At 51.6% G+C, this 9825-nt stretch overlaps 1 protein-coding gene across 2 annotated transcripts in view; it reads right to left on the reverse strand.

The window, feature by feature from the left end:
* LOC122392073 (WAS/WASL-interacting protein family member 3-like) overlaps window positions 1–9489 on the reverse strand; it is a 33354-nt gene extending 23865 nt beyond the window's left edge. The window contains exons 1-2 of one of the 2 annotated variants that reach the window (XM_043386572.1): window positions 9320–9489; window positions 8632–9215 (exon numbers count right to left, since the gene is read on the reverse strand). The gene's annotated coding sequence lies outside the window, so the exon portion shown is untranslated. Of the gene's footprint in view, window positions 1–783; window positions 951–8631; window positions 9216–9319 lie in introns of those variants that run through there. The other variant, XM_043386573.1, reaches the window with a different exon arrangement.
* Window positions 9490–9825: the final 336 nt, after the last annotated feature.

Here is a 9825-nt window from a genome sequence, read left to right on the forward strand (position 1 = left end):
AATTTTTATAGGTGGGCAATAAAGCTGTCAGCTCCACCCCATGGAGGTGGTACGTTACACAAAGACTCCATTTTATGGCAATAGTAGGGAAAGTTACACCGAGTGGGATGGCAAGGTCACGAGACAGCTGAAGGTAGCTCATAAAAGAGTTGAAAAATGTCACTAAATGAAGCTCATTCCATTCCTTTCGTGTTCATCGTACCAATCCGTGCTGCCGTGTAGACTACAGGTAATATCGAATGATTGCTTTCAATAAAAATCCAAGCTAGCCCGAAATCACATCTTGTAATGCATTACACGCCATATTAGCCGTATGTATAGACGTAAAAAGCAAATGTCTAATACTATGCCACTTAATTCCATTCATAGGATCGCACTTCACAAGTGAAAAACTATTCGTTGATAAAATTGACGACAAAACATCAGTCGGTAATGACTTTATCTGAAGTGGTGGAGATATCACATGCCCTAGACCAAACTCTGAGTCTCAGCTTCAATCCTGCTAAGCAGTCCAGCAGACATACGACGAAACTTCTCGATCAATCATACTGACTGTTCACACCATCGTTGCCAACAGAGTTGTAAGATGGCAGCCGGAAGGTGAATGAACAAAGAAAGCAACTACAGGAAACAGAGGAAAAGGATTCAGTGATAAAACTACACTAGACATAAAACCACGGCACGAAGTAATCCTGAAGCGTGAGTAGGAACAGCAAGATAAAGTCATATGCCATCACATCTCCGTCCCGGAATAGGCTACGTCACCCTTCCCCGGCTGCTTACTGTGCTGGCTGGCCTGCCGGGGATCCGTGCGGACGTGACGAGGGCGATCCAGCGGGGCGCGTGCTGCGCTGTAAGCGCGGCCTCTCGCGGTCACAGGCGCGGGCGGTACGGGGCCGGCTCGGCAGAGCGCACTGGGAGCGGGCGCGCGCGTGACCCACCGGCGTCAGTGCGGGGCGGCGACTGGCGCCGGCCGCCGCTCCGCCACCGTACGGCGCGCCGCCGACCGTAGTAGCATGACTCACGCGGCCTCAAGAATGCGGCGACCTTCAGGGCACGCCGGCACAGGGTGGCCGACGGCCGCGGCCGGCGCTGGACGGGCCCAGGGGCGGCGGCCATCCTGTGCCCGAGCCAGCAGCACGAGCGCGCGCGAGCAGCCGTGTTGATGCGCGCAGCACGCACGCACGAGCTGCTGTCCTGGGAAGGTCACGAGCCGCCACCCATCGCCAGGTGAGGCTGAAGGTCGGAAGGCGCCGGCCCCCGGTCAGACACCCGGCGAGCCGCCGCAATTAACCAGCCAGCACCGTGAATCAGTCCACCAGCGAGTCATGATAGCAATCAGCAATGTGTATTCTGCACGACAGCTCAGCGGACGCGAACGCCTTTGTTTCGCTCGGTGCATCCAAGCATGGCGGGACAGAGTGCCTCGGTGTGCAATCGACCATAGGCTGCACCACAAAGCCACGAGCCACGAGGGGGCGTAGAAAACCGCGACACGACACGCCGCTGAGCCAGAGCCGTGACCGAGCCGCTGACAGCGCGGCCATAAATCTCGTCATCTTGTGGGGGAGTAGTGAGCAAAATTAAATCCAGGGAGAAATATAAGACCGGTTTCAATACAAGACCGGTTTCTGAGAACTAGTTATCACTAAACAGGAGGTAAGTGTCGTTATCCCAGGGCAACACAAGACCATTTGTGAACGTTTTCCATATAAAGTATCGATCTCGATTGTGTATTTAAGATCGCCGTCGACGATTACATGCTTCCAGAGTTGATATGAAGAACCATTGAAAAGAAGAGATGACGTTCAAATCCACAGTTTTCGCCACAGTGCCACAATACCCCCGGTTTATTTTAGGAATCCCGTTCTTACCCAGCGCACCCCTCTCCTTCCCCAGGTATTTGACTAATCCCAAATCACCAGAACAGCCTTGAGACCGAACACTCGAGCTGGATCCTAACCGGCTACGGTAGCCACCGGCGGGCCGGGCGTCCGGCGCGGCGCTAGTCAGGTATTCAGCTCCCCCTCCCCCTCCCGCCGCTCGATCGGCCCCTCGCAGTACATATCTCGCCGCCACACGATAGCACCTGGTCACGCCAGCTCGGAAAACTCAGACAGGGTGGCGTCGAGTACCACACACAGAGAAAAACTCCCCGATAACAGCTGGCGAGTCAGGTGTTCCGTACAAGTGCCCGTGAACATGAGATAACACCGCAAAAACACTCCACTCTAATCCCACTTGTGGCTCTCAGTCTGATATCTTTCTTCGTAAAGCTTACTACAGAGGGACTCCCGGAGTCCTGATCACCCACATAATTGTGTGATAAAGCCAGCTCTCCAGACTTAGTGGTGTATCAAAAGAGAAGCTCATCTCAGACGCGATGAACGGTTCCTGGATAAAGGCGCGTTTTTGCTGGTTGCCGGCTACTTGTTTGAGTTGTTACTCACATTTGGTATCCGTTACTGGAAACCACTTCAAGGTCATTTGTTGAGGTGGGCGCAGGCCGCAAGACATCCCACACAATGTCAGGTAGAGTTCTGGCACATTTTCCAATGCTTTGATAGCCCACAGACCAGCCAGGTCTCGGTGCCTGTAAAACTCTACCCGGACTCGCCGGCCGGGGAGCGCCGCCGGCTCGCTGGCAGCCGCCACTTAGCCAGTCGCCACGAGAGCTAGCATGCGCCGAGTGGTCGGCCGATAGCCCTACAGAGGCGCAAAAACCGGGGAGGGACCGGGCGGGCCGGCCGACTCCATCAGCGCCGAGCACCATCGGCGCCACTCGAGGCCTTCCAGCGCGGCCGGCCGGCGGTGGCGAGCCGAGCTGCATCGATTGGAGAACCTCTCATGGCGCGGCCAACACCGCAGGAAGTACCAATACGGCACCCGGGCAAACGGTTCTCCCGCGTCCGTCGCCCACGAGGGCTCTGAGGTCCAGAGGGTCCCCAGATCACCGCACAGGGGAGAGGCCGTGGGTGGACCGCTCACCGCCCACGCCACGTGGCGACGGTGACTGGCAGCGCCCCGGTGCCGCACCTGCCCACCAGTGCAGGCGCGCTGACGTAACCAGCCACCGTACCGCCGGCGGCGCGCCCGTCACACCACCCCACGCTCGGTGCACACGCCGACCGCGCAGCCGGCACTCGGACGGCCATGGCTGCGCCGTTTGTGGCGCCACGGGCCGCGCTAGGAATGCCGCCGATTAGCCGCGAGCAGCGCCGAGCGCGGCGCGCCGGCAGGACGCGGGGTCACGCGCCGTTCTGGGTGTGGAGCGCGGCAGGTGCACGTGGCTCCGCCTGCCGGCGCGGCAGCACGCAGAGGGCGCTCCGCTCGCTCGGCGGCACGGTGCCTCCTCCACCTCAGCTCTGGTGCTCACTGATGCCCGGCACCATGGCCACCCGTACACAGCCGCCACCCGTTCGCTGCGGCGCACTGTTTATCGTTTCGTTTAGCAGTCGGCGAAGCGTTTCAAAGTGAGCCTTCGTTAGCACACGCGTCGCTCGGCTGCGGCTCCGTCCGCGGTAATCAAACACCCGAGTGAGTGGATGGGCCGCTGGGGCCGCCAATGAGGACTAGCAGCGGTATGAAGGGGAAGGGCCCAGTGGAAAATTCCATGCAGCGATGCGATAAAGGTGTCATAAATAGAAGACGAGTTCACAGCACCTGTCCTGTTTCTAGAGCCAAGAATCACTGAGGCACTAATAAAACGTCTCTACATTCTATTTGGTAAGCGTCTAATAAGGAGCTACAAGTTCAGCACCGGGAGTCAGGACCACGAGTAAAACACAAAAACACGTCAGCACATCGGCCTGCAGACCAGACATCAGAATCCACCAATCGCTGATACGAGAACCCAAACGTAGTAAAATCAGTAACACGTGGACGGTGTGACTGGCCAGCGTGGCCCCGCCGGGCACCAGCGGAGGTCACCGTGGGGGTGCGGCCGTGACGGCGCCGGTCCGTGCCGGGGACGGTAGCGCGCGGCACCGGGCCCCGCCTGGCGACAGCTCCGACACCGTTACCGTGCTCCGTGAGCGGCCAGGACCGGCCGGTAACGGGACGGCCCGGTGCTGCCGGTGGCGTCCCGAGTCCCGACCGGGGTGCCGCCAAGGCCGCGCCGGTCACCGCCGCCAGCGACAGCCCCGGCGGCACACCGGCCGCGCCGCTCCCCCGACACACCGACCCGGCCAAACGCCGCATATCGACACCGCACAAGCCGAGGACGCGGGCTCAACATTAATGCGTGTTCAAAGAAAACTGTCAGCCATGCCATGACCGGTTATCGCATGCTCTCATAATGATACTGCAATCAAGAGCAGCAAACAATAATTTCCGTTCGTTTTATCGCAACTCATGAAGGGTGCGGCAGGATAAGGGCAGCGCGGCAATGTGACGCTATCAGCCTGATTGATAGCACCAATTGACGGGTGTCCACGCCCGCTACCAGAGCCTTTCTGCAGCGGGTCGTTACCATCAGCTCCGAATCGTTACAGTAGCTTCGAGACTCTCAATTTATACGGCAACTCCCTTTCTTTGCTCACATTACTGCAATAGTCCCTTCAGACAATCTGGCAACACGGCTGCTCCAATGCTTCAGCTCTCAGCTCGGCTTCCCTAAAACTTCAATGGTCTTCTACTTGAATATGCTAATTTATTTACTAGCGACGCCGTTTGACGGTTTGCCAAAAAGAGCTAAGAATATCCAAAAGGCTCACAGCAGTGAGGTAAATGGCACCAGCACAATGCACCTGAGTCAGCGCTAGTCGCCGGCCTTCTCTTTTTCCGCGACAAGGCCACCTAGTCTGTCTGGGAAGCCACCAACTGGGCAGGATGGGTCGGGTGAGTAATTTTCAGGTGGCGTGGGGGTCGAGCGGGACAAACTGTCCGATCACCGTGACCCGCCAGGGCCCGGTGATTAGAGCCCGGCCTTGCCAGCCACTACACACAGCCCGACCGGTTACCAGGCCAGGAAAACGACACAGTCCGCCAGCGCCGGCCGCCGGTGCCGGCCAGACACCGGTCGCCAGTGCCGAGTACATTGGTATGCATCCGCCAAGGACGTTCTCCTGAGACCCAGACCTCTCGGAAAGCCCCAGGGTGGGGGTGTCAGCGGTGAAGGACTGCAGATGACTGCACTCATACTCATTGATAGTTCCGCCTGAGATGGCATCATCTGACTGCCTTGGACTGCTTCTTTCACCGAGGAAATCATTCCACCCAAAATGAGCAATATACCCACGAAATACACAAAGAAACAAATAAAATCATTTTGAAATGCACCCTGGCAGTATGGAATGTTGGAACGAGGTGTCTAGGCCAGGCGGGACAGCTGTTGCAATGCTAGCTGAGGTTAAGCTAGCTGAGATCAGAACTGACGTAACGGGTTGAACTGAAATCACCATGACGTCACCAGCGACGAACAACGACGCCCCCGTGAAGCAGAGCCGGATCCGCTGCAAGCGGTACATTTTGCAAGGAGCTGGACCGCAGCCGAAACCGTAAAAATGACGGCCCCAAAAAAGTGCAATATTCATAAATTCGAATAAGCGTGCTGCGCACGTTAATGAAATCGCATGTTGTTGAATGCAAACACTTTTTTAAACCGAATTTCTACTAGAAATATGCAAGATGTCAAGGCCGACTTATCCGCAAAAAGTCAAAAAAAAAATCTTTCAACGGTTATCCAGGAGAAATGATCTATGGTACAAGCTTACGTTTTTTTTTTAACATTCGTTGGCATACGTTTTCAGCAATTTCTGACGAACCCATAAACTAGCTCAGTCAAGCATATACCACTCCGTTAGCAATTATCCTCTGTCATCGTCTCCATTATTATTATCCTCTAAAAGTTGACCCAATATTTGGATCGACGCACATCAAAAACAAAGGAAGCTATTACGCTACAAATCAGCATATATAATGAAATAAGCATTTATCAGCATGACAGGCACCAACTTTCTCGGAATGATTAAGACCGTCGTGTTGGTGTTGGATTCCACATCATTCCAAACGCCAGCCTCCACCACTAGCTGGCTGCATGCGACTCGCTGACTGCAGACTACCGAGAATTATCGGGCCTCGCGCCGCGACTGAGCCCCTGTGACGAGCGCTCCGTTCCGAGCACCCCTCTCTCTCCCCCGGGGGAGGACTGGGAAGGAGGGTGGTATGCACGGCCGGCGCTGACGCTGTGTACGGAGCCGACCGCGCGCTGGCCAGCCGCCAGCGGCATCAACAGGAAGGCGTGCCGGTCGTGACGGGGCGCCGTGCGCGCTCACGGGCCGCCGCCGTGATCTGATGTAAGGTCAGAGGCCAGCCAACTCACGGACGGGGGCGGCCAGTCGGAACACCGCGGCCGGCCACCGCGCGCCACATCCGGTACACGTCGCGCTAGTTAAACCCTTGTTAGGTCTCCCGTTCAATTACAGGATGTGCTCATCCCATCTACAGTCAGGATTGCATTGACTTCTCCCTCACAATCGGGTAACTAGTTGGGACGAGTGGTCTGCGCAGGCCCCGGGCCTAGCCGAGCTTCGCTTCAGCCCGAGCTCGGGGCCGGCTGAAGAAATGAAACAGCATCCCGCTGCCAAAGTGATAATCCATTCCTCCAAAACTGACCGTGGCTCGAAAACCTTTTTAAACCTCACCCGTATTGGTGTTTCGTCAGCCGCTAACGTATAAGGGGAGGGGGGAGGGTTGGACCCTCTTGCCGATTGGCCCCTGATCGAGCTAGAGCTTCGCAGAAAAAAGCGTTGCCCGTGACGTGAGGAAGCCGATGATACCCAATTTTAAGAGCCTAAGTCATTGGTTGACCTTTCAGGTCAGGTCAATTACCTACCTAAAGGTTGGGAAAATCGGCACCTGCAAGAACTTCGTAAAGAGAAGCTGTTGTGAGGTTTTTCGGGGCGCTGATCACGAATATCATGTTAGTTTTAATCACAGATGAAATCTTCATGCATTTATGCCAGAGATCGGGTCAGGTCGGGTCAACCAGTAGGGGTCCTGCCGGGTATTCGTAGTAGGTGTCAACCGCCTCTGACAGCTTCGTAACATGTTACGAAGACACCAAAACTAATTCGTAAATGATCTAATGGTTGCTAAATTCAAATTCAGCTCCAAAAACTAGCCTAGAAACATGTAAGACTCGAAAAAACAAGATCACCAAAGATCAATGACCTGACCTGACGTTCAGGTGACCTTGACACCTACCCTAAGGCATGGGACCAGCATTATGTCACATGTTTGAACACTTAAAACTACGAAAAGACTGCAAGTGGCAAGTAATGCGAACCGACATACGCCGAATCGCGATTCAGGCCAAACATGGTCTCGAAAAGTAGGTAATAGGTCAAATGTCATTGGGTCACGGTCATGCAATTATCAGGGTAGGTGTAAAATTGAATAACGCGAGGGTACCGAAAGTTTCGTTGCGATCGGCCGCTTTTTACGCGACTTATTCGCAAAAAAACCGAGGGGGTCCGTTCGACCCCCCCCCCCCCCTATGCGTGCTCCGCTGAACGGACGGTGAAACTACAACAATGAGGCGAAAACAGTATCCCGGTAGTGATAAGACACACTGGCAGACATAGTTCATGCGAACAGACAGTTTATCCAGACCATTTAAGGCTGGCACTTCTGTCACCTTTGCTCATCCTTGATCTTTTTTCTGTTTTGTCAATTCTTTTTTCACCTAATATTGAGTGAGACCTGACACACTTGCAAAAAAAAAATCAAGGATTGCATGCTCTTTGCTGAGCCCTAATGAGAAAATGTTTTGTCTAAATGTCTGCTTAGATCCTGCAAATGATCTAAGCAGACATCTCAGACATCCTTTCATCTCAGGCCATGGATGAGAAACACCACATAAGCAATTGTCTGGATGAAGAATACCTTTCACTTTATGGATGAGAAATGCATCTCTCTTCTATGCCTTGTCTGGTTTGACAGGTTGTATGTTGCAGTACAGTCAGCTGATCCCATTGTTTGGGTATAATAACAAGGATGTCAGCATAATGTGTCACTAACAAACCAATTCTTATGTTGTTGACTTTCTTACTATGCAAACCCATGCTTTTCACACCAGCACTTGGTAGGTAGACTGTTTTGTGTCATGTGGCATATTATTAGTGAACTGTGAAGATACTCAATAATGAAAAAATAACTGGAAGCTTTGAATGTAAAAAATTAAAATGGCTTTCCATGTCAAACCAAAAGCTAAGAGGGCTATATATAACAAGAGCTCATATTTGATGAGTTGAATCTTAATCATAGAGAGGCAGAAGTAAAAGAAAGGTAAAGTGATGCATTGAAAATGGAATACACTTTAGGCTAAAAGTAACCATCAAAACTAGGTACCTAATGGCTACAAGGAGCTCTTGACAAAGTTTAGTTTAAATGTAAAATAATGGTACCCTTATCTCTAGATAAAATGAAAATCACCTGAGAAATATATATAACTTTCAAGTCTCAAGATGGATAAAGCATATAAACACCATCTATGCAAATATCTCAGTGGTTACTGGTTAGTGCATACAAAGTCTTCACTTTCTACCACTATCAGTGCAACAACACCAAATGCCCAAGATGGAATGGGTTCTGACTCTAATAAGGTGAATGTTAGTATATCCAACTTACCTTTCCATGGTGGTAAGTATCTTCAATGGTGATAGTCTTTCAGTAGGAACTTAGGGTATGACTTAAGGGGTAGAATAGTGTATATTCTTAAAGGAAGAGTTCAGAGGATAGATGGAATAGTGAAACCCAAATTGTATAGAAAATTATGTCTTAACTTTCTTTATTTGAATAAACAAAACTAATATAGCATACTAAGGGTATGCATCTCGCATCTGTCAATCACAGTAATGGCAATGAGGGGATTACTCTATTAATAAACTTATCAAAGCAATGCAAGAGCTAAATTCAGGGTCAGGCTAGGCTCAGAATATTTCCATCGAAACTAATAACAGTTCAATGGTTCATTTGTCATAAAGTGGATCCCGAGATACAAATCGGAAGTGAATTACACTACCAGGAGCCCACAGGAAGTTGCAAAACACAACAATGTCACAATTTCTTATCAATCCTCAATACATTCCTTGTCCTGGTAACCAAAAGGGTATCTACAATGAGAAAACAGCTGTAGGATAGGGTGATTTCAGGACGGGTGTCGACTTGAGTAGCGCTGTATGAAGATTGCAGTGGAGGAGACCCAGCTTCAGCTGTGGAACAAAGAACAGCGGGCATTAATTTACAAATACAATGCACAGCAAGTCCCAATGAGTTGCAAAATGGTAACAAATGTCCTGAATTCAACTCAACTCACCAGAATCGACCTACGATCAGCGATCAGCTGGCCTCCAAGCGCACTCGGCTCGGCCCAAATCCAACCAATAGGACCGGTTTCCTGTCAAGAAATACCAATGAATGGAGCATCGATCGTGAATCTGTCGAAAAATTGAGCTTTATAATGACGTAACTAAGAAGCAAAGGATTGTAAATAATCCATAGCTGACAGTTTTTTGACGTCAGAATAGCTTCTTCTTAGTATTTTCTATTTCAACATGCTCGAAGTACACAGTTCCTAAACGTCTCTCGCACGTCGTTAATGTCGCAAAATTGCTGCCATTTTTTCTGCAATATTTTCTTTTGTAAGCAAAGTTTAGCAGACGTTTCTTTGAATTTGTGGGGTGGGACTAAATGCTTACTTCGAAATCTAAGCTACGTTGCAGCATTGGCGGTTATGTGCGGCGTGTATGCCGCATGATTAGTAAGCGGCGACCACTAAATTAAAGACTCAAACGCTCCGACCGGTTCTCAATGAATAACACT

The sequence above is a fragment of the Amphibalanus amphitrite genome, unplaced genomic scaffold (genome assembly GCF_019059575.1).
Source record: "Amphibalanus amphitrite isolate SeventyFive unplaced genomic scaffold, NRLGWU_Aamphi_draft 000467F_arrow, whole genome shotgun sequence".
Classification (NCBI taxonomy): domain Eukaryota; kingdom Metazoa; phylum Arthropoda; class Thecostraca; order Balanomorpha; family Balanidae; genus Amphibalanus; species Amphibalanus amphitrite.